Here is a 23,579-nt window from a genome sequence, read left to right as displayed (position 1 = left end):
ACTGAGATGTGCTTCATATTTGTCCACAAAATATCTTTTAAAAAGCGAGTGTCTAAAGTATAACGGTGCTTAATCAATACGAACCTGCTCTGGAGGTAGTTGCTCTTTCCCATTTTCATCAAATGACAATTTCAATTAAAAGCTTGATAGGCCATGTCTATTTGTTTTGCTTGTTTGTTGTTTTCTTTTAAAGGAAAGGATATTTAAAATTATTTGAGTCAGGAAGGCAAGTACTTGTGGAGAATATTGGAAAAATGAGTGCCTGGTGTTCGGGTCAGGCTGATGGGAAGATAAGGCTTGTCGTGTTTGTGGATTTTTATTATTAGTTTATTTTTCTGCAGCTTCTAAAGGAAGGATGTGTGGTGAAAGTTCTCCCAAGTTTCCATTTGGGACTTTGAGAGTTTGATACTGTGAATCTTGGGTCACAATGAGATTATTCTTTTCAATGTGGGCATGTGCGTGACAGCGTCCTAATTGTGCTTTTTATCTGCGTCGTTGAAAATATTGAGAGAGGGCAAAAATTTGCCCAGGATTTTGAAACTGTGACCTTCTTCCATCCATCACAGCTTGTCGGAGGGATGTGACCGTATTCACTGATAAGCAAACTAAGGAAACCGGTTTTAAAACTGCGCTTAAAATATTGTCAAGAGTGTGTCAAACAGAATCCAACAGATGCCTGACGTGGCCGGTGCTCTTGCAGTATTTTCATTAATGACCACGATAGCAGATTTCACGTCCCTATTGAAGACAAAAAGAGTCATGAGCCCATTGGATGACGGGATTAAAACTCCAAAGAAATTTGTCAAATTGGAGAAATAGCCAAGATAACAAGATATAATACATTTGAATAAAGCTGAGGTTCAACATTCAGATGGGAAGCTGAATTATGAGAACTCATATTTGCAATAAATAACTGTATTTTTTTATTTCGACTTCTGAAGAACTCTGTGTTTTTTTCCGGGTGTCACTTCTAGCAACGGACAATAGGTGTCGCTGGAAATGTTCTCGCTTTTGCCACCTGATTTTAGTGCCCTAAATTTGCATCACAATACAGTGGGGGAGCTTTTGTGGTGTCGAAGACTTTGCAGTAAGGAGGAGACCACTTAAAATGCCATTTATTGTAGTATCTTGTTTGAGGTTTTATTACATGTAAATTCGTCATCATGGGTGGTATCTCAAGGTCATCCAGAACACTTGGTTTTCGTTTTGGTTTCATAGCAAAATGGTCTTAGTTGATGAGGTTGTTTGTTAAGCCATTAATGAGGAGAGTCATCCTACATTAATGTGCATTTCTGCTTCGAAATCTATGGGTAACTTGGTTTTTTACGACCTTTGTAGTTGAGGCCGTGGATATGAGCGCAGAGAATTTTTGGAATGCAAACCGGTAGGGACTTGGAGGGCAAATTGCGAAAATATTATCAGAGAGCTCAGTTCTCTTGTCTGTATGTGGAGTTATCGTGGAACACGAGCGTGTTCACTGTGTGTCTGGAGGAATGGAAGACAATAAATTCATGGAAATTTTGTTTGCGCTGTTGGGATTAAAACCAATCCCTCCTGGATTTTGTTGTCCTCTGGATTTAAATCAGTTTTAGCATCTCGGTGACTTTTCTTTAGACTTGACCCTTTGTTCTGCATCCTGTAAGGCAAAGAATGATTCGTTACCAGAATCAGGAAATTGTAAAAAAGCAAAAAGCCATGCCAAAGAGCTATACAAGATAAGGAGAGGAGAATAAAGAAGAATATAAGAAATGAGTATATACAGGGTTTTCAGTTAAAAATAGAACAAAATATTCTACTAGAATGGAATCTCGGGGACGGACATTTGTTCCTGAGAGAACAACTGATGAGGCGAGTAAAATCTTGCCGTCCTAGCAAAAGATATTGAAAAATTAATAGGAAAGAAGCATCCTTTGTGTAACTTAATTTCAGATATCTGATGTTTTTGTTGTGCATTTTTTGGATGTATATTGTACGATTTAGGTAAACGCCATCCGCACGCAGTCATCATTATCTTGAAATATTAAATGGTTTGGGAACTCGTTTTATTTCTAAGTACTTAGGACCAAAATCCCGCTGCTGCTTTTTTCTTCTTCCCCAGCGGATACGAGGTGGGAAGTTTTAATGCTGTGCTGTGCAATTAAATCTTCCATATCCCAAATCTACACCTGCATGTGTGACGAACTTAAATACGGCGACTTGAAACACAACGTAGCTTTTCTAGACCAGAATTAACAATAAAACAAAATGTCACGGATACTTTCTATGAAGTGAAACTTAACTGTCGTTAGAGCTTCTGCTTAAAAGAGGAAGGAAAAGTAGCCGACTGTGTAGTCAAAAGTAAAAAATACAAAATAGCGGCTTTTTGATTTGTCGCTTCAATTTTAAATAAGATCTGAAGAGAAGCTGCACTGAGCCCATAGCAGTTCCGCTCACCTTGGAATGCTGATGTGGGGCTTAAGTGATTACAAAAAAACCTGCATTGCCTTTTTCGCTAAAAGCGGGATTTTCAGTAATCCCTTTGAAAATCAGGATTTTTTTTTTTTTTTTGCTTGTAGGAATCTTTACAAATTTTCTTAAGGATTCTGATTTTATCCACCAGTAAACCTAATTTTTATTTATCTGGCATGGTTTTGATTGTAATTTTTTTTTGTACTCGTACAAATGAAAGAGTACGGAACGGAAAACTTCTCAATTTGTGAAATATTAGCGCTACCAAATTCCAATAGCTGTTTGCGCGCACCTTTTGGTTCAGAAGATGTGACCAGGCTTTTCTTCTTTTGATGAGAATATGTCTTATAGTTTTAATTCTTTTCGATGGGGAGTTATGCTATTTGGAAATCTAGAAATAACACATATCACACAACTCCTGTTGCTCCTGGCTGAGATTGTTCCTGACAAAACTTCAAAGTCGCTTTAAGGCGGTTTCCCTCGCTGTTTGTGTGTTAAATGTTCCTATTTAAAAATTTTGTCGAGCAGTTTTAATAATCTAATTATCTAGTGTTATATAGACATTTTCCTATTGTTATATGCCTCCGGTAATTGGAAAAGCAATATATTTGTCCTTCGTGGGCTATTGCTGCTAAGTATATATATATATTTTTGCTTTAAATGCTATGGGGAGATAACAAGATCTTGACATTAAACCTATTTATTTGCAAGCCTTTCTAGCGAAACTTTGTGTGTTTGACACAACCCTCTTCCCTGCCTTCCAATCCGTATTTTACAGCTCATGTCCACGCGGTTTGGTAAGAAAATGATGATTTTAATCAGTCAGCCTGACCTACCACGTCGTGTTGAGATGGTCAGACCTACTAAACACCTCTGTAAAATTTAGATAACTTAGAATTTCTTCTTATTAGTTTAGAAATCGGTGTTCTCATTGAGCTTTTATTTGGAGCGTCTGGTCTTCGATGGGGCTTCAAGCTGCTGATCACAACCCTTTGCGGTGACATTGTGTGAAATGGTTTAGAGTTCAGAAACTTGTTTTTCTGGGATTGTGTATAAAGGAGGAGGTGAGGTAGGAGGGAAGAAGTTTCAGTATCGAGTACTTCTGAGAACAGGATTGAAAAAAAAATCAGGACGTAAGTCAGGAGTGTTGGGAATGATGCGGCTCCTCTAGTAACTGCTTTAGTCTGTTGTGGTGCTCAAAGAATCGTAGAATTGTTTTGGATGGAGGGACCCTCAGGATCATCGAGTCCAACCATAAAGAAGGTGAAATTTGATATATCTATCACTTAATGAGCCTATGACGCGATTGAGTGAGGAAGTGGGGAGTAGAACAGATCGTGAAAGGTCCTTTAAGTCCCATGGGCTGGGTTAATAGTTGGAGATTTTAAAACAGAAAACCAAAAAAAAGCAGCAGTGTGTAGTCATCTCCAAGTGAAAGAGTTCCAGTAGTCAAGGGGGCATCACATACAATTTGTGTCAGTTGAATATATAGTGTAAGATTTTTTTCTTCTAATTCGTTATTATTTCAGGACGATTTGGAAATGTTTATCTGCTTCCTTAGAAATTGGTATTACCAATGATGTCTCTAGAATAGGAATTTTGCAGTTTGGAGGGTGAGGGTGCGTTTCATAGGGAAAATTGTTCAACTTCTTTTTGCAAGTGACAGAAAAAGCTGTGGGTGGGAACCAGCGCTGCTCCACTCGCGGAAACCTGAAATCTCCTGATTCCAGTTATACAATTCAGCTTTGAATTAAGTCATCTGCACCTTTTCTCCGTTCTTTTAGGTAGCGTACGTAATTTTATTCCTAGTTTGCAAAGCTTGTTTTGGAATGCTGATGCTGTGTATATTTTGTCACTGAGGGTGATGGACAAGAAAGTTCAGTGTCTTACGGGCACCTGTTGATGTTCCTCAGCCATTGATGCTTCCCAGCCTGGTTTGTCAAAAGGGGTTTATTCCTCTTCTGTTTATAAGGTGGGTAATTTATGTCTCACGTCAATAGAGGTGCAGGGAAGGGGGAGTGTCACTGCTTTATTTTAAATATGCTATGAGTTCTTAATTAAAAAAAAAAAGGAGGGGGGCAAGCTTTTGACAGAGCTTTTGGGCAAAATGTAAAAGAAGAAAACCCTGAAAATTCTTTGGGTTGTTTTTTTTTTTCAGGGGAAAAAAAAAAGTACCCGGGACAGAAGCTGTTGAATGTTATGGATTTTTATCAGTTTTAATACCAGAGGAATTGCAGGAAGAGAACTCTTTACATGCTGCCAAGAAATAAATAACTCGTGGTAACGTTTTGCTTAGAACAGTATGCTTATTTGCTGTGAGATGTTTGCATGTTTTGCAGGCAAAGGAATACACGCTGAAAATGGATATTTGTGTGTTGGGTGCCATTAAATATTGTCTTTGATTCTGTTGTAGCGAAGTTCATTCCCCACTATGCACCCACGCGCATGTTCTTGCTGGCAATGGTAGCACAGGAAAAGGTGAGGAGACGTTAATAGGGATTATTCGAGTGATCTAAATCTAAAGTAGAATTTTGTCTGGACTCCACCAAGGTTCCAGAAATGTGCTATTTCTCGTGTTTCTGCAGGAGAAGCTGTAATTCTTGGCCTCAGCGAGTAGCTGTGTAACAATGGGTGTTGTTCTCCTCACAAGTGGAGGCTGCTGCTGGTGCTCTTCTTGCAGTGGGGACCTTTGCAAAGACCCGAGTGTCCGTGTTCCAGCTCAACGCAGCAAACGCTGCCGGAATGAGTGAGACCTGGACAGGCTGAACTGGGCAGGGAAGAACCTGATGGAGTTCGACAAGGTCAAGTGGAGGGTCCTGCACCTGGGGAGGAACAACCCCAGGAACCAGTACAGGTTGGGGTGGACCTGCTGGAAAGCAGCTCTGCAGAGAAGGACCTGGGAGTTCTGGTGGACAACAGGGTGACCATGAGCCAGCAATGGGCCCTTGTGGCCAAGAGGCCAATGGTACCTGGGGTGCATTAGGAGGAGTGTGACCAGCAGGTCGAGGGAGGTTGTTCCTCCCCCTCTGCTCTGCCCTGGTGAGGCCACATCTGGAGTTCAGTGTCCAGTTCTGGGCTCCCCAGTTTAAGAAGGACAAGGAATTACTGGAGGGAGTCCAGCAGCTACAAAGATGCTGAGGGGTCTGGAGCATCTTTATGAGGAGAGACTGAGAGAGCTGGGTGTGTTCAGCGTGGAGAAGAGAAGTTGAGAGGGGATCTCATCAGTGTTTATAAATAATCTCAAGGGTGGGTGTCAAGAGGATGGACCAGACTCTGTTCAGTGGTGCCCAACAACAGGATGAGGGGCAATGCACACAGACTGAAACACAGGAGGTTCCATCTGAATATGAGGAGAAAGTTCTTTCCTTTGAGGTGCCAGAGCCCTGGACCAGGCTGCCCAGAGAGCTTGTGGAGTCTCCTTCTCTGGAGACATTCAAACCCACCTGGACACCTTCCTGTGCGATCTGCTCTGGTGAACCTGCTTTAGCAGGTGGGTTGGACTGGATGATCTCCAGAGGTCCCTCCCAACCCCAACCATTCTGGGATTCCATGACAGTAGCCGAGCACGTGTAAAATGTTGTTTGTGTTTTACTTGCTGTGTGCAAACAGGGATCTCATTTCCAATGCTGTAGTTGACCATCAGCAGGAGAGAGTTTCTTTTCTATTGCAACGCTGACAGCACTTGCTTTAAGAAATGCACCCCAGCACACTGTATGGTTGCAAATCTTAGAAGAACTTTTTAGGGGTATTTGATAAAGGATTAGAAACTTACGTGGGGTTTTTTTGTTGAGTGTTTTGTGTGTGTGTGTGTAGCTTCTGGTTTTGGTTGTTTGTTCATTTAGAACAGTTTTTGTGATCGACAAAGCAGGGGTGGGTATCTGCTAAGAGGACTGGAGAATTCATCTATCTTCTCTTACCAAAGGAAAAAAAATGCCAAGAGCAGAGCCAGCTGCGCAAATAGAGGGCAGTGAGCTGTAATCAGAGCATCGGGATATTGTGAGTGAGAGATTCTGGTGCTTCTTTATAACACCAAACCTTCAGTGGCTGTCACTGGAAGCATCTTGTTCTGGTGCAAGATTACTTAAGGAAAACACTACACTTTGAAGAAATGAATAGTTATGGTACATAAACATGTTCTTTACTCCAACCTGTGAGCAATATCCTATGCCCATGATGCGTTCACTCTATATAAGATTAGTCCACAGAATTTCTGCTGAGTTTTGTAACCTCTCCAACTCTTGCAGGTCTTTCGGCCTCGATGCAGAATTAGTGTAAGAGCTTTGTGTGCAGGTTTCTGCTACATCCACACACAACATCAGTGTCCAGTCCAGTTATATTTGCATCCTACTGCGGAAACAACCAAAAGCTTCGTTGGGTGAGCGCATTGGAGATGCTCGCTGTAGTACCTGCGTATGGTAGTACCCAAGGTTTCCATAGCAGCAACTTTAAGTTCGAGGAAGGGTGGGGACGAGAGTGTTACCGAAAGAAAGATTCTTAAAATCAAGTTGGATCTTGTGTAGTTGGTTTATTTAAAATGTTAGAGTGTGGTTTTTGTTCTGTGAGAACTGCGTTGGGAGCGGCTTGGGATCTTCTCCCAAAATACACATCAGCTTGTTTGAAGTCAAACATCACGGGCTGCGGTGAAGCAAAAGGAAAAACATTGCATGGCTGAACTTTTACCGAGTACTTTGTTTTAAGTTACACCTAAAATAACCTTAAATGAAAGACTCTATGAGCTTTCCTTTAGTTTATTTGTACATCCCTGGCAGCTCTTAATGTGCAGCTCCACTGCTCTGCTTGTGTAGTTTGCTGATAACTTCTTATTTCTGCAAGGTTTTTTCTTTTTCTCAGCAGAACACCGGAAAACAATAGTAAGAAAAAATGTAGATATCGTACTTATGACTTCTTCCCCCTTTCCCTTTTTTATTTGCAGAAGGTAAAGAACATATTTAATAAAATATCCCAACAGCTTATGGTAGGTGTGATGTTTTCTTCAGGCCTCTTCCCCAGGGATCAATAATTTGAATATGAAAAACTGCAGAAGTTATTTTGTCAGGCATAAAGCTGCTGTTCTTCGGGTTTTCATATACAAGAGTCAAACTTAAAAAGAAAAGAAGTCTATTCTTGTAGCAAGCACGTTTTTCCTCAGGAGTTTATTCTGACAAGGGGTCGGAATAACAGAATCGGGATGTTAAATGCCCGTGTGCCCATTTGGGGGGGCTGGAATTATGCTTGAGGTGGATGTGAAACTTCTTAACAAATTCTTAAGGAATGGTTTAACTCTGGCACAAAGATGCTTTCCAGATTATATCTTAATTCACTAATTATCCTTTTAAAAAATCTTCAGCGTTTCTCATTAGTCTCTATTCAGATAACTTGCTGGAATGTTTTCACATGATTTGATTTTTTTTTTTCCCATGGCGATGTGTGATAATTCTTTCTGTAAAAGGCTTAATGTAGAGAAATATTTGAGCTGTATTTCCAGGATTATAATAATAATATAATATAATATATATAATTATATAAAAAATATATATATAAAAATAGAAAAAATATATATAAAATAAAAACTAATAAATATATAATAAAATAATATAATAATAATATAATAAAAAACAATAGTTTTTGTTGCGATTCAGATTTACCTGCTTTTTTTAACTGAATCTATAGGCTGGGCCAGGGTATAAGCACACGTGGTTGTGGTTGGTTTTGTGCTTATCCTGCGGATCCTGTACAAAGCTGCAGCAAAAGGATTCGATATGTTAGTGGAGCAGAATTCCACGGACTCAAAGAGCAGCTACACTGCTGATGAAAACTTAAAATGCAACTGATTATTGATTAGCATGGGAAGCGCTGCTGACTCTGCAGCCGCCAAGAGGAGTGAAATGTGGTATTGAAACTCGAGGTGTTGGGAACCAAATGATACAAGGGTTGAGGTTCTGGAAACATCCATAAGTGGTTTATTGATATTTTTATATAGAACTCCTTAAGGGAGGGTTTTCAGTAGAAATCCGAAGGGCATTAATCCAACTTGGTTTAATGAGCTGTGTCGCTGAGGGGGAAAAGGAAATCTGTCCTTCTACCCTAAGGCAGAATTGACCAGATTTTAAGTCATTCCTTGAAGATATTTAACCCCTTAAGATGGGAGTTTCACAGCTCCTTCTGCAATTTAAAAATTTTTACTCTGCTTTTGTTTCCGTGTACTTGAACTTCTCTACCACCGGCTGAGTAGACTTTGTTCTCCGTATCTTGGTGGCAGGGTGAGACTTATAGTCTTGCTCTGTTTATGCATTCACGGCTTTTCCTCTCAATCTCTTGTTCTCTTAAAAGCTTTAATACCGTGTCTTGGTTGAAATGCATCAAATGGGATTACGGAGACTAATACCACAGGTTTTTGGAAGTCGTGCTCGACAAGAAATGAGCTCGTGGGCCTGTCAGATGATGTTACGTGCCCACAATGTTCCCGTGATGTTTGGTGATGTAGGTCATTCAGGCTGCTATCAGAAAGGTTGGTTTGTTTGGGGTTTTTTTAATGTTCTGTCTACCATTTGAAGATGTAGGATACTTACTTAATTCCCCTAGCCCTGGAGAAGGGCTACAGAAAAGAGGTTGTATCGATCTGCTCATAAATTCATGTACAATAAAAGGATGCAGACTGGGGCTATTTGCCGTCTTTGAAATTTGATGTCATTTCACAGCTGGTTACCTAGACCAACTTGAGCTTTATTTGGTGGTGAGCTCCTGGAAGCCTTTGTAAAACTAAGCAACACGTGCTCGTGTTTTCTGAACACTTTGCTACCGCTCTGCGGGCATTTTCATAGGGAACCACGACTTGTTGAACAGAACTGCGCTGACGACAAGCTCGTATCGGAGGAGCAAATTAAGGTGGTGGATTTTGCATCAAATAAAAGCTTTTGTGTTACCTGAAGGTGACCTTTGATTCCCCGTAACAAAGCAGAAAATACCCGAGGAACCGCTCAACGAAAGTTTATTGCTGGTGTCATGAAGGTGAAAGCTCTTGAGAAGTGAAGGTCCCTTCTTGGTGTGAAATTGGGAGAAGGGTTGATTAAATTGGACAGAGCTGAATTTTCTGTGGTTTAGAGGCTCAGCTATACCTGGACTCTAATAGAGGTTCTCCTAAACAAACCATCAAACTCTATTTATTGTTATTTCTCATGCAAGTTTCGAATACAAATTACGCGAACTGGAGAGGCAAAGGGGCATTTGTGCTATTTAACAATATTTTCTTGTTTTTTAAATGCCCCAGTATTTGGTTGACAGGTTATGCACAGAATTTGCTTGCTGAATAGAGCAACCTTAATGTTCGTATTACAAAACTTTTTAAAGATATTATGTGCAAATTAAATTGTAATTTTATGTTTTATTAGAAGGATGTCAACACTGGCTTGTTGATTTGTTCTATAACAGTGGAACTCTGGAGTTCGGTAGCTGTTTGTCTTAGCCTGCAAGTGTTTACTTATACATAGGGGATTTATGCTCTGCTCATCCTTCACTAAGAAATATAATGGTAACTATTCTACCAGTATATTTTAAAATATAAATGGAATAATTTGCATTATGGTGAACTCATGGATTATTTTTTGTTCAGTTTGTAATTACGTTTAATGGTTTGAAAGTCCGAGGAATTGCTAGTGTTGCATGTGTTTGGTGTAACACCGGGAGTCTCTGAAAATCACTTGGTTTCTTCTGAGGTGCAGTGACACATAAATCAGGTGCAAGTCTTAGTTGTAAACACCTGTTTAGCACAAAGTTTTTTTGTAAGCTGTTGTTGTAACTTTGTATTTAGCATATGGAGGAGAATCATGGAATGGTTTGGGTTGGAAGGGACCTTCAAAGCTCACCTAGTCCAAACCCTGCCATGAGCAGGGACATCGTCACCAGCTCAGGTTGCTCAGAGCCCCGTCCAGCCTGGCCTGGGATGTCTCCAGGGATGGTTCATCCACCACCTCTCTGGCCAACCTGGGCCAGTGTTTCACCACCCTCAGTATCAAAAATTTCTTCCTCATGTCCAGCCTGAATCTCCCCCTCTTTAGCTTAAAACCATCACCCCTTGTCCTATCACAATAGGTCCCCCTGGAGCTTCTCTTCTCCAGCTGAACACCCCAACTCTCTCAGCCTGTCCTCCCAGCAGAGCTGTTGCAGCCTCAGGTCATTTCTGTGGCTCCTCTGGCCCCTCTCCAGCAGGTCCATGTGTGTCCTAAGGAACACAAGTAGGACAAGGGAGACATGTCCGGACTACGCCATTTCTGGTAAATTATTTGGACCCTCTGTGGCTGCCCAGCTTTTTTACTTTCTTTTGTGTAACTCCGTAGATGAGAGAGAAAGCAGCCCAGATATGAACAGACACTGAAGAGACTTGCTGAACCACAGGCAACTTCATTTTCCTATATCCCTCTTAGCAGATGTGACTAATTATTTCTAGGTTACCCTTGAATTAATGAGGAGTGATTTTAAGAAGCATCTGTGAGGTCAACTGATGTACTCATGGATCCCTTCCACAGAACAGAAGGAATCATTGCAGGATGTGTTTCCTTTAAACAGCATCAAGGGGGTGGGTCATCCCCCTTCAGATACCTCTGCTGTGGTTACCTCATAAATAGGCGTTTCCCATAAATAGAAGGAGCTTTATAAGGTCCAGAAGGGTTCTGAGGACCATCCTGAGGACCATTCTGACCATTCTTTGTCTCCTCCTCCTCTTTCCCCCCATCTGAGAAGGCTGAAGAGAAGCAATGCAAACTGATAAGCAGAGTGAGCTTGTCACAGCGAATTTATGCGACTTTATTTTGCGGTAAAACAAGGAGCAGGATGTGTAGGGTTCACTTTTTCTTCTCGTAGGTTTCCAGGTCTACGCGAAGCAGATTTTTGCTTTAAGCACCGGAATTGAGTTGTGAAGGAACTTTTCAAGGATGCCTTGAGGATAGCAACAGTTTTGTTGTTTGCAGTGTGTGTGTTTGTTTTTAAATAGCCTAGAACATGAAGAGGCAGAAGATTGGAATCGGTGCCCTCAGGAGGGAGTAATTTTAAACCATTCTCAGCTTTTATGCTTCTCTACAAAAAGTAAAGGGAAGGAAGTGGGAGAATACGAGTGGGTTAGTCCACCCACAAGAAAATCTGCTACGACTTCAATGCTCGAAAATTAATACAAACCATATGGGTTGAAGAAATGGCTAGTCATTATTTATGAAATAATAAAAATAAAGTTAACTTAGTGGTCCTTCTAACATGTGTTGTCTTAGCAGCACGGGCTGGGAGGCTGCGTGTTTGCTCCACTGTTGGATGTCAGAGGATCCTTTGGGAAATTCCGTTAACACCACGTTCCTCGTGCTCCGTTTCCCTTCCCCACCTTTCTCCTACCAATAGGTTGAGATTTAAAAAGAAAAGTAATTAATTCTATCAATCACTATTTTAAAATGTAGTTCAGGGGACAGTAAGGATAATGAGGTGACTGTGGCCCAGAAGGTGAGGAACTGTTGCTTGAAAACTCTGCACTTTTCAGGAACGCCCTACATGAATCCTACTAATAAAGCTCCCCAAATGGAGGAACGTAACAATAAATTTGGTATTTGATTAAATTGATGCCAGAAGACAGGGATCCAAAGCAGTTCATATTCCAGAATGAGTTTATGTTGTGATACTGGTGTCTCTTTCTGGCCAGTTGAAGCACTGTAGTGTAAATCTTGCACTGGATTTTCTTCTCTCTCTGGCTCTCGACCGAGTCTGTCGTACTCGTTCCAATCTCAAGCATTCTCTGAGCAAGAAATCTTAAAGCAAGTACCACTGAGAAGTCCAAAATGAAGACTAAAACTATGAATCCAAATTTTTCATTTGATTGGTGGGAGCTTCACAAAAAAGCCCGGAGCTTAGGGCAGCGGATGTTACTAGTAGTTTGCTTTGCCTTTTTTTGGTTGATTCTCTAATGTTTATTTCCTAAATCATCTTTCCTTCTGGAGAAAAAATGGCCTAATCGGATCTAGAGTGTGGAATTTGAGTTTATTTGTATTGCAAAAAGTCAAATTAATTCGTAGACACTATGTTGCTTCTCGGTTGTATTGAATTATTTCCGTCAGAGGACTGAGTTTGGATTCTGACACTCGAAGTAAAGGGTCTTTGGGGACAGGGATGATGGATGTAGAGACCAGGTGATCCAAGGCAGAGTTCCAAGGCAGGCTTAGCAAACCTGAGCTTAGCCTAAGGTAGACTTCGGGAGCCATAATTCCACATTTGATACCATGGCAATGCATCATTTTTCAACAGTTCCTGTGAACAAAGGAGATATTTGTTTGACTCCGGTGAAAGGGAAACTTAGGGCAGATAATCTTTTCCCCTTAAAAATTACCAAATGCCCACAAAATAATTATAGTAATTAAAAAAGAACCATAAGGAACAAGCTTAAGAGAATGAAGATTAATGAAGATGACAGTACAGTTTCATTATCTGGAGAGCATCTTTGCAGGATTCTGGATGCAAACATGGAAAAGCAAATGAATTGTGATGCAGAAGATTGTCACATGAGCAATAAACATGTTTTAATTTTTAGAACAGTCATCAGTCACTCTGAGCTTGACAGGCTGTTCTGCAGTTGTCTCAGCAAAAAGCATTTGTGGCTTCACGAAAAGAAAATCCTCCACTTTTCCTAAGGGCAAACTTGGTTTGGGAGCTCTCATCTTTTATTAGTGAAATGAACGCCTCGAAGAAATGTTCTTCTTCCATCTCTGACACCAATATGCGGAGTTTTTGAAAATACACACGCTTGTTCTTCAGGATCTAGTGACTACCAGAGGGATAAACAGTAGCCCATGAAGTGGAGAAGACTATGAATGACCAAGTCCAAAATAATAATAATGATGATGATGCGCTTGCTGTGCTCAAGGCTGCGCCTCTTTAATTTTTGTCCTCGCAAGTAAATGAGCTCTTCCTTTCTTGCTTGTTCTCCTCTCTGTTGGAAGGAGATCTCTGCTGCTGGTGTGTTCATCTGGTAGCTGAGATGTTGCAGAAGAGACACCGGGAAACCGAATCTTTATTCTGCTGTCAAACACTGGTTTGATCCTGATCTGCTTTCTTCCCAAAGTTTCCAAATACTGAGCTGAGTTTGGTTCGTCAGGGCAGTGAAACTCGGGCAAGTATTGTGGGTTTGTCCTGTTCCCCTTCTCAGTGCTTGAACTCACCTGATCAAAATTTGACAGAGAGAGATATTAACTGATATGAAAATAATCGGTTGAATAGCGGAGCGATGCGAACGGTGCCGTTCCCTGAGAAACCGGAGTCGGCTCCGCCGCCGGGATCCCCAAGACGCCCCCAGGAGCTGCATCTGCAGCCGTAACCCCAGAGCCGGCCGAGCCGTGTCAGTTCATCTCCCAGCCCTTCTAGATCTTTGTGCGGATAAGCCTGAGTGGAAAAAATTATACAGCCTTTCATGTGCCTCCCCGTTGTACAAAACCATTGTTTTTAACCCTTTATTCCGTGTGGCTTTGTGATTTTTGCAGTCGGCTTCACTCGGAGGCAGGATCAGCCCTGCAGGCAAAATTAAAACAAAAGTGGGATGCCTCGATACAATTCAAAAGCTTCTGATTTTTTATTTTTCAAAAGGCCGATGCTGATACTCAGTAGTCTTTAAAACCAGACTGAAATTGAGCAACTAAAGTCGTAGTCACAGTAGCAAAGTCTTGACTTGAATTTCTGTGGAGGCAAAATGCCATTTCTTAGCTGAGGACCTTGGCCTGTCTGTTGTTATTGGGGTGGCCCGAGTTTTTTTCTGGTTTTAGGAAAACGGCTGGTGCTTCTGCATGTCCTTACTAGAAATTAATGCTTTTTTTTCTTTAAATGATTTTAATTTTTTTAGAGTTTTCTTTGATAGCTGTTGGCATCCTTGCTTACCCAGTGAGTGCTGTGCGGATACTAGCGGTGTATGTCGGCGTACGCATCTTACACAAGAACAACCATCCCTGTTCCTAATTTCTGACAGACGAGCCTCACCTTTGTAAGTGTTATAACCTGATTGGCATTACCTGAAACAGATTATTTTACATAAATGGTACTCATATACCTACTTGATGAGCAGTATTTAGAAAATGTTGCTAATACTTGCGATTATACTAGAGACATATTTAACTTCTCCCGTTGTTTTTTGTGTGTTCATTTGTCCCTTGTCTTCTGCTCTATCCCTGTTCCCCTTCCCTCCCTACAACCAAAAGTTTGGGGTTTCTGACTTTCTCCAGAACACAAATTTTATGCTTTTGGCTTTTTTTTGTACAGAAAAATCCATCATGTTATTTGACAGAAAAGAAGGAGCATGTGTCTACTGGTTACTTTGTGCAATAACAAAGAGAAATTAATTTTTTTTAATTTAGCATGAAGGAAGCACTCGCCTTATTTTGAAAAAAAATCTGTATACTCAGAGTGTAAAATATTGGATAACTTCTAAAATTGAAAACAAAATTTTCTCGTGTTATGTAGTGCTTTGTTTTCAGCTTCATTTTGTAGCCCAATATTACAAGTATGTCCTTGAGGAGAACGATTGTAATACTCACACCATCGAACAGGACAGATGTGATGAGTAGACTGTAACTCTTGACAGCTGGATTGATAATCTCTATTAGTCTCATCTGTTAAAAGTATAAAGAAAAATGTGAGTCCACACATTCTGTTTATTAAAATTCTCCTTGGCAGTGCACTTAACAGTTGATATTTAAGGCGGTTTGTGTTCGTGAATGAAACTTAATTTACACCCTGCCATTTTTACTGCTTTTTTTAAAGCTACTTTTCTGCAAAACGCTTTATTTTTATGGAAGAAACATAGGCTTTTTGTATTTCAGACCCTAAAGCACAAACCAAACCAACTTAGGGACAGCTAAAGAAGTATCTGCATTTTTTTGTAACGGAACAAGACCGACTGGCTCAAGGTCATCGAGGAAGCCTGTGGCAGAGCTGGATGTGTTTAATAAAAAATAATTTTTTTTAGAAAAAGGCAGTTTTCCTGCACTGAGAGCCGCAGCTTGAACCAGGAAGGCACTTAGCCCACGCCTGTGCATCTTCTGTAGATGCACAAATGCAATAATTTGCATTCTAAATATTACTGTAACAATCCTACGACGTGTTTGGCTTTATTATTGGAGGTAAATAGACCCGACCTTGGTGCTGGCCGTATTTTGCCTGCTGAGTAGCGCTTGAGGGCTTTGCAAACTTTGCGGAGGGGGGAGGACGGGGAGGACACATCCAGGCACGTCTTGAGTTCCCTTCGGCTTTTCCGCAGCCCCAGAAAGATCTTTGTGCCTGAGCAGTGATGCAGAACATCTCATGGGCTTGGTTGTGGCCTCATCTCCATCTCTTTTTTTTGTTTCCCCCTGCTTAGTGAATATTTTTTTCTCCTTTAAATATAGAAGAAAGCAACGCTTTAAAATTAAATTTAAAAAAAAATAAGCAACTATATTTATCAAGAGCACAGACATACACAGCTCTTGTTCTGCATGGAGATGAGACGGCGGTGTTTTAGTAAAGAATGGTAATTAAACATATGCTGCAGACGAACGCGTGCTGCTACAAGTAGGCAGAGAGGGTAAGTTGGAAGCTGCTGGCTTTAGATTAATTCCCTTTTGGATATAGCCTTGGATAAGCCTTCTGCTTTACTGCTGAGCGCTGGGAGCGAGAAGAAATTACCGTGGAATATTTAAAAAGCTCGAGGGATCAGTGCGAGTCTTGTTCCTGTTGATTTTTTTTTTTTTTAATCCATATTTCAGCTGAATCAGTTTATAATTTTGGGGAAATCTTTTGCTAGGAGTAAAATCGATGTTTTCATTGTTTCTTTATTATTTCTTTATTCCCGTATACGCATGCCGCCTGAATTTTTGTTTATAAACATACGCTTTTGCGACGCTTGTGCTCACTTTTTAAAAGGAAAAAAGTCTCGCGAGCGGTTTTGATGTTACGTGCTGCAAAGTTAAGCAGCAAAAGGCGTGTACGTGTGTGCCGACCTTTGCCTTCTGATCGCAAGTACATAAACCCCAGGGGTTTAGAGGAGGGTTGGATGTGCTACTGGGCAATTACCGGCATGGGCGGCGATATTTGCTCTTTATTTAAGGCGAAGGGCCACGACCAGGGTTCTTTCCTCGATAATCTCGTAGGCGTGAGGTGGAGCGGGTGGCGATGTGGGGTCTAACCCCAATTCTCGCTGGAGTTTATGGGAGTTCTGCTCTTTTAGGGTGTAATTTTTGTTCAGTACAGCCGTGTGTTAAGTACGGGTGTAAGGTATATAAAAGCGGTGCCGAAATTTGAGGTGCTTGAGGAGAAGGTGTGATGCGGCGAGGAGAAGGTTCTTCTGGAGGCCTGGGATGGGTTTTTCTAGGGAGGCGTCGCGGCCCCAAGCCTGACAGAGTTCAAGAAGAGACTGGACACGGTGTGAACTGTGGGGTTGTCCTGTGCAGGGACACGAGTTGGGCTCGAAGATCCTTGTGGGTCCCTTCGCTCAGGCCGTTCTGTGAGCCTCCCAGGCCTCGTGTGGGTGTCATTGTGCCGAGGGCACAAACCCGCCGGGGGAAGCGGCTGTCAGCTCGGTAAACAGGAGGCTGCCGGGCGAATGGAACAGAAGGGGGGAGATTAGCATATTAATGTGGCTAATCGCCTCCCCTCCCTCTTCCCCGCCTTCCCCTCGCTGCTCTGCCCTCCTCTCCGCTCCGCGGGGAGGGAGCGACGCTCCCGCTCTCTGAGGCGGGAGAGGATGAGGCGGCAGCGCGGGCTCCTCCCGCCCCCCGCTCGGCCGCGGGTTCGCGGCCCCGCCGCCCCCGCCGCCCCCGCCGGCAGGTGAAGGGTTGCGGTTCCGCTCCTTGCTCGGAGGTCGAGCACACGCCGCTGGGGCGCCGAACCGGGACACCGAGACCGACACCGGAGCTCTATGTGTGTGTGGCTGCTGGAGGGGCCCGGCCGGCAGGGCCCGGAGCCCGCAGGTGCTGCCTGGATGGAGAGGAGCGGCTGTAGCCCCTTCCCGATGTGCTGGGCTAAAGGTACGCAGACCTTTTTTTATATATATATATCTATATTTCTCTCCCACTTTCTCTTAATTCAGTGTTTTCCCACCTGTGGGTCTATAGATTTTGTTTGTTTTTTTTTTTTTTCCTATCAAAAAGCAAAGCTGGGAAGTACAATATTTCTATTCTGATCGTGCGCTCGTAATGCGGAACAGTCTGCAGGGTTTTCTTTCTCCTGACAGCTGCAACGCCTTTTAAAATTATTTTTTCTTTGATTTTCAGAAAGATTTGAAATGAAAGAGCACTTGAGCTGTTGTTGCTGTGAGGATCTGAGGGCTTTGTTTTTGATCTTTGTGTGTTTAAAACCACTGCAGGTTTAATTCTGCTTTCACTTACCCTTTGGGAGAAGTAGTTTGTAAGTGGCGGATGGTGGGTGGTGTTTATAGTGGAGGGTTAACATCTTTTTACTTGATGTCTCAGAAGTTGCCCCCTCCTATTCACCGCCCCCAAAGAGACAATAACCACCCGCAACACACGGACTTATTACAATGAGAGGGTTTGACATGAAATTGAGGCTTAACAATAATTAGATGGAAATGCGAAACTCATTCACATGATTATCTTAACTTGCGTCCCTAGACATTTATGATATTATAAATATCCCGAAGGTATTTACCCTGTTTTTTGTTATGTTGGTGTGGGTGAGAGTGTGCATGTAAAGATACAGCCCAGGGATAAAGCTCAAAATTGTATTAGCCAAAGAATCAAATCTTCCTTAGATGGAAAACAGCTGCAAAAGGTTGAGCGTTGCTGGTCGTAAGCATAACTTTCCTCGTGTTCACTTTCATTTCAATGTACTTTCTTTTTTGGAAGAGGAACTGGCAGTGAAGTTTGAGTCACCGAAATGTTGGATCACAGGCAGGGGCAGTTCCTGCAGAAGTTCAGGGGACACGGATCAGGACCAGGAGTTGGTAGACGCAGCCGATGATTTAGTTGTCTTGGGAAAAGAACCAGTAAACTTATTTAGAATTTTGTTGTCTTGTTATTTGGAGGAGGCACAAAGGAGCATTTAATACTTTTGTGCTTTCGGTACCTTGCTGAACTGCTCAGGCTGAACTAGAGTTTGCCACACACTGAGATATTACAGTAGCACATGTAGTAGAAATAATTTAAAAAGAAGAAATTGCAGAGCTTGAGCACCACAGTTGATAATGTCTGATCAAGTTCAGTATCTTGTCAGCTCACTGGGGAATAATACTTAATAAAACAGTAACAGTAGCTGGAAGCAAAGCTAAAACAAGGCTGGGCTTTGCTTTTAGTAAAACTTGTTTGCCAGGAAGGGGTGACGGTGACGCCTGTTTCTGTGTGGCATAATCTGGGTAACAAAAGTATTGGGTGAAATTGGGGTTCAGCTCCTTCTTGGGCTCTTCTGAGGGTGAGAACGAAAGGACTTCTCGGAGAGTAACTTTCAAAAATAGGGAAGAAAAAGCAAGAAAAGGGAAGGTGGCTCATCCAGCCCCCTCTGTCCTGGGTCGGAGAACAGCCACGTAATCTCTTTTTATTCCCGTTGCGGGGAGAAGGGGACACCGGGAGTTGCATAAGAGGACAAAGGCACCAGCAGCTCTGCAGCTGCCAATTGTGGTGATTTCGAGAAAAAAGCCACATCTCAGCCTCCCAAAAAAAAAAAAAAAAAAAAATTAGGACAGATGAGAAATAGCTTATGCTATATTTGTCATTGAATGGTGGCCGGTCCTTAGTCGTTGAATATTCTGTATACCGCTCGCCAGCTTAACCTTAGGGAAATGAAACGGCTCTGGCCTACTTTGATAAGGGCTGTGAGATATCTGCAGTCAAAGAAAGGTAATATATTAATGAGAGAGAAACTCTGGATAGCTTTATTCTGGCTCTTTCGGGTTTTCTGTTAAAGCTTCGTGTTACCTGCAGCAAAAACTGGTAAAACTTCTTGAATTATTTGGAAATATCTTAAAATGTGATCTTGATGTATACGTTTTATTATCCATAAGGTCTTTCTAAATGGTCCCATTCTCTATTTGAATGCGACAGATTGAGCTGCTGGTGTGTTACGCGCGTTCTTGGAAAACACCTTGAAATATTTCAGTGAGCCCGTGTTCACATAGAATGTGCTTTTTTTGCAGCGTTCTGAAATATAAAATCGTCAATCTTAGTGATACTGTGTGCTGACCTAGTTGCAACCGATTCTGTGCGCTCTGTCTGTAGGATTGCATTAAAATATATATATATGTGTATAAGATTTGCTTTCTTTATAAAGTATTTCTGTAAACTGTATATGATACAAGCAGGATTTTTGCCTCCTTAATGCTAAAGTCAGTCCTAAAGTAATGTTACCAAACTGGGTAATTTAGTCTGGATCTGCGTACTCTGGATTTGAGAATATTTTCGTTGTCGAATGAAACTGAGGATTTCGTTCACTGGCATTCTTCTCAGCAAGTAAGCCTGTATTACTTTACTTTAGTCGTGATAGAATTAAGACATTTTTTGCTGCTTCCCCCACCCCTTAAGTCATTTGAAACTTAAAATCTCTTGATCTTGTGGAATAAACAGCCTCGAGCTCGGTTCCAACTTTGGGGGATGCTGAGAAGGTTCTTCCAGATAAATACTGAAAATTCGTGCCAGGATCATAGAGAAATGTGGGGGTTTTTTTCTGACTGTAACAGTAGACCAGAGAGTGCTTCAGTTACCTTAAATTTTACCTTTTTTTCCTGTACCAAATCACACCAGGTGGGCGATGATGATACTTTTGCAAGTGGCCTTTTTTCCTGAGTTTCCAATTTAAGTTTACAAAATAACCCAGTGAAAGAAATGTCAAGGTAGCTGGGCAGCTCTGCTGTGGAACTGCGAATTATCCACCCCAGGGAGGAGGAAGTTTCTTGAATTATCTTGCACGAGAAAGCTCTGATTAATAATTCACGGACAATAAATTGACGTGATGTTAAGTGTGTGTCATGTGAACAGTGAAGCGTGATCACGGTTCTTTAATTCAGCCGTTCAGACTAACGTGGAAAGATCTATACCCTCTTAAGAAAAACAAGCAGAATTAAGTCCAAAACCTTGTCTCGATTTAAAAAAAAATGAAGCCAACTATGTTGTGAAATTTATTTAATCAGCTGAGGAGTTTTATACTATTGATTGTAATTTTTTTTATAGCGATAAGCAATTCCAAGTGAAATGTTTTTCCTTCTGTTGAACCCTGATGTGTTCAGATGGGACCTGCTGCTGATCTGTCCATTATAAACAAGGTAGCTGGATATATAAAATTTCACTGCTGTTTTTCCTTCATCTCCTTCTCATGAGTCTCTGCTGTTTTGCTTTGACAATCTGTTGTTGGTGACACATCAGCCCTTTCCTTCCAAACCACAGATTTGTCGAAACTTTCATTAAACTTTACTAATTTAGCAGCTCCTTAAGCTGCGAGATTTATGGTGTCTGTTATTTCAGTCCATGCGTGGCTGGTTTTTGGTTGGAAATCTTTGTAGAAAAAGAAAAATAGCGTTAATCTCAAACCGCTAATTTTCAAAGGCAGTTTAAAACCAATTCCTGAAAAGCCGCTGTGTATTTAAAAGCTTAAAATCACCTGGAAAAGCAGGGGGATTTCTTCCCTTCAGCGTGCAGTTGGTATTCTTTACAATGTATAGGAAATATGCAGCCGTGAGAGTACTGATGCATTTCCATGAGGGTGATTTGTGTCTTATTCAAAGATTACTGGAATAGAAGATGGAGCTCGAGATATTTTGACAAAACAAAAAGGAAAAGTGATCGTTGGAAGCTCTGGGGGAACATTTGGTGTTCCCAGTGTAATGGAGATGGATGATCTTATCAATTGGAGCAGCTGGAATGACCCAGCCTGGGAAAAACTAAAACTTATGCGAGGAAAACAAAGTGTTTTAAATACCTTTTTGAAGCTGCCTTAGGAAAAGGCTGAAGAGCAAAGCCTGGAAGTCAGTGTTGAAGAGGGTTGAATGAGTGAAACTGGATTTTTGCTGAGAAGTCAAACAGGAGTTTGTCGCCTTATTCAGTTTATAGTTGAAATTTTTAATCAGAAGTCGCGTTGTGCGGGTATTTATTTTCTATATAGCACATATATACAGATATGTACATGCACACACAAAGCATAATTTTCCCGACCTCGTCAATCTGGCAAGAATTACAGTATTTCAAAATTAGCGTCCGTAGATAGTGAAGAGGATCCCTTACTTGTTTCTACATTTTTAGTGGACACAATTCGTTGGGCAAGTTGATCTTCACGTACAGTTCTTACTGGAAGGACTATTGCAATGAAATAAGCTTTTCTGACTGGTTTTACATTTGTAAGAAATATATCAGCTTGTATAATCCTTCCACTTGAAGCGTTGCTTGAACGGAATGGTTGCAAATTCACATCTTGTAAAAATGTTGGTGTGTCAGCAAAGAGTGTGTAGTTTACGTTAATAATTGACCTGAAAAAAGCCTCACTAGTATCCTTAAATTCATGACTGTGGACGTGGATTCGTTAATGAAAATCTAGTAAAAACTGGAGACGTCTTAAATGAATTTTATCCCATTACAGTAGGCAAGCCTGTGCAAGCAACTGAGTTCTGTAAACCAGCGCAGCAAACGAGACAGACATAAGGAAACATCTTCGTAAATGTGGTACTAAACCAAGCCTAAGTACAGCACATCCCAAATGTATTTAATTATAGCGCTTATAAAACTGCCGTGGCATTCGTGATGATTTCATCATCTCGCAAAATAAATGAATCACTGTAATATCTGCTGTTGAATCCGTGTTGGGGGGTAACGATGCCAGGTTTTTTCCGCCAGGATTGCGGAGGTTTTGGGGTTTGCTGGCGGTGAACTTGACGTGACACTTTATTTACTGACACAGGAAGGCGGTTGGATTTTCCTCTCCTGATATTGAAAGTAGCTTAGCAAAGATATTACGAAAAGTAAATCCTACTGAGTCGTTCCATTGAAAATTAATCTGTAAACAAACTCCATTTTTTTTGCTTGATAACCAAGGTTTGTGCCTTGTGCCAGAAGAGAGATTGCTTATTATTTTTCACAAGCACCGTCGCTGCTTCCAAAAGAATCTTTTCCTTGCAGTGATTTGAGGTCTGTAAAACGAAGCACTAGTAGCTTGGTTTGTCTTCTGTTGATTTAAATTAGACTCATCTGCAAATTAAATCTTATCCGTTGTTTTACTGAGGAAATTTCCAAGGAAAACCAGCTTTTTCCGTGGCCTAAGTCTCCTCATCTTAAGTAGAGGAGGAAAATCAGGGTGAGACCTTCAGAGAACTGCTCCCAATGACTGAGAACTTCAGTGAAGAGCTGCAGAGGGTGTCGTATCAACAGATGACGAGCATAATAAACATTTTGAGACTGAAAACTAAACTTTGACTTCAGTTCGACATGCTGTATGGCTAAAAGTCTGGGTTTGGTCAGAGGAAGTGGAATAGTCTTGACTTCTCCGCGTCCAGCGTTTGATGGTTCGTCTTGCATTTGCTGAGTCGGCCCTGGGGTCGTGGCGGTTTCCTTTCTGAATTGGAAGAGGTTATGGATACAGTAGTTTTAAATGTGTCCCAAACATGGAAAGTTTTCGCTTCCCAACCTTGTAGAAGATGCGGATCATCTTCACCGTTGTGTTCCTCGTGGTCTGTAACACTGTGGGTTTGTCTGACTAATGACTGAAGAATGGGAGCGACTTCCATTGCACACTTTTTTTTTCCTAATTTCTTAATTCCTATAAGAATTTAGTTTTCTACCTAAAACTGTCAGTAAACCCAGACTTTTCTTCATTTAAACAATACTTCCTGACAAAGCTAGACTAATGACTTTATTGCCAGTATTTGGTGATGGATTCCCATACCGGTTATGTTTTCTCCTTTAATAACTGTATAGAGGTTATTGCAGCAAAGAACTTTTTCATCACAAGTCGTTGCAGGGTGAGTGATGGTCTGAAGTCCTGTTAAATCTTTTTTTTTTTTTTTTCTGGGGAGGAAGATGGGAAGGAACTGGGTATATTCCTGAAGCTTCTGAAGATAAGGGGCAATAAAATTTAAGCTCTCTCATAGGTTTTCTACTCTCATGTTTGCAACTTGGCAATGATCTGTTGTCCTTGCCATTATGGGGAGATAC

The 23,579-nt window shown here is 41.3% G+C and overlaps 1 protein-coding gene across 11 annotated transcripts in view; it reads left to right on the top strand.

The window, feature by feature from the left end:
• PTK2 (protein tyrosine kinase 2) overlaps positions 1-23,579 on the top strand; it is a 204,495-nt gene that overhangs the window by 37,572 nt on the left and 143,344 nt on the right. The window lies entirely within an intron of this gene.

The sequence above is a fragment of the Caloenas nicobarica genome, chromosome 2 (genome assembly GCF_036013445.1).
Source record: "Caloenas nicobarica isolate bCalNic1 chromosome 2, bCalNic1.hap1, whole genome shotgun sequence".
NCBI lineage: Eukaryota > Metazoa > Chordata > Aves > Columbiformes > Columbidae > Caloenas > Caloenas nicobarica.
Note: the sequence above shows the minus strand (reverse complement) of the source record. Positions and strands in the feature narration are given on the sequence as shown.